The sequence below is a fragment of the Puntigrus tetrazona genome, chromosome 16 (genome assembly GCF_018831695.1).
Source record: "Puntigrus tetrazona isolate hp1 chromosome 16, ASM1883169v1, whole genome shotgun sequence".
Taxonomy (NCBI): domain Eukaryota; kingdom Metazoa; phylum Chordata; class Actinopteri; order Cypriniformes; family Cyprinidae; genus Puntigrus; species Puntigrus tetrazona.
In genome coordinates, this window is record NC_056714.1 from 21,034,497 (window position 1) to 21,036,547 (window position 2,051).

The window sequence follows — 2,051 nt, forward strand, 5'->3', positions numbered from 1 at the left end:
TATATATATATACACTCACACACATATATATTAAATATACATAATAACATACTAAATACTAAAAATATTAGATTTTATGAAGTTTAATTTTAAAATTCTTCCTTCATATTTTTGTATAAATAGCTGTAAAAAAAGAAAGAAAGAAAGAAAGAAAGAAAGAAAGAAAGAAAAAGAAAGAAAGAAAGAAAGAAAAAGAAAGAAAGAAAAAACTTTTTCAGCAAGAACACATTAAATTGATCAAAAGTTATAAATAAACAAAGCCAAGAAACCATTATTAATAACTGTATATAAATAATAATTGATAATAACAAAGCACTAAACAGAGCTCTTTACTGTATGTTTGATGAAATACAGCAGCCTTTGACTAGTAAGGTTAGAAAAGCAACTACTCAGCCACCACACTCAGATTACTCACTTAGTAATGCCTCTAGCAACAGCTCAGGACTCCCTTAGCAATAACATATCGAGCACAACACACTAGTACAGCCACAGTGTTCCCTTCCATCACAGCATAGCAAGCGCATCGTGGATATGAGAATCCACTACTACGACATCACTACAGCCTCGCAGCTACAGACATACAGTTCCCGTCACTCTTTCTCTTACATCAATATCCAATTATTGCAGCACTCATGAAACTGGGGCCCTGATCAGTCCGGAGTGAAACCTAGATTTGCCTCCAAGGGAGCGAGCATGGAGACACGCTATCCTTATTCAACAGGAGTGCTCCTTGCTCCTGTGATTGCGCATTCTGGGTAGATGAAAGAACAGCTCCAACTGCCACAGTCATTCAGATGCGCGAGTGATCGCTGTCGCTGGCAGTCAGACTCTCATCTCTCAGTTCTGGCTCCCTTTGTCTGATTATTGGTGAGAGCTGACAACCAGGGCATACTGGGATTCGACACGCCGACAGGTCATTATAGCCATTGGCAATGTGTAACATTGGACTCGGACATTTTTGGTGTGTTGCTCTGATAGCATCTCAATTTCAGAGAAACTGAGAGGGTGGTGTTGTTCCTCTGAGAGCTCAGATTATGAGGCTCTTTGAGCTTAAAACACTTTTATTTAGTGCTGTTTCTACACACAGAATTGGTAATGAAGTGTAAAGAAACATAGGATCCTGGGCAGCGCTTGACCGGGAGAAGTTTATGATTACTGGATAAAAATAATTGGTATACTAATGCACTTATCAAGTTAATTTCTAGCTCAGTGGCGACATAGACTATATAGATATATATATATATATATATATATATATATATATATATATATATAATTAGGATTTGCTATTTACATGTAATTACACATATTTTATTGTTAATATAATAGTAAGTACATGTGATATATGTAGTGTTTTAAAACAATAATCATGAAAAACACAACACTGCTAAGCAAAACACAGTCACTAACTCTAAAATAAATGAATCAGCTGTCTCTGGCGTAGGTATAAACACACAGAGCAGCTGTAATAACAAAAAAACACTGTAAAACACGTACACAGACCAAGCAGCAGATGGCTTTTTGAAATGGAGTATGGTTGATCGTAGACTAATACTTGTCTCCAGTCCATCTCCAGCTCGTTGTCTGATACAGCTAATCTAATTCACGTTAGGGGAAATCTCTTTCGCAGGGAATGTAATTTGTGGAACATGGATTTTAATAGAGAGAAGATAAAAAATTGCAGTAAGTGAAGTTGTGGAAGCAAAACATCTACCTATGAATCGTCAGTTTCCAGCCATTTCATACTCATTACTGTTTTAAAAGTTGCATGTTTAATCGAGAAAGATGAAAATACTGAAAATGAAAAGTCGGAAAGAGACTGATCACTGAAAACTATAAGGCCATTTACTGATTTAAAGCACACAGATTAGACTGCTGCTGTACAGGACCAATGAGCAGAAGCCTCTTTTGAATGGAGCAGCCGTAGGAATCGCGACTTTCTGCACATTTTCAAGGGTGCAACATGAAAACGGATCGAAAGTGCATTAGAGGCCCTTCACCCCAGAGACTGAGGGACCATCAGACTACTGCACAACGGCCCAGAGTGCCTT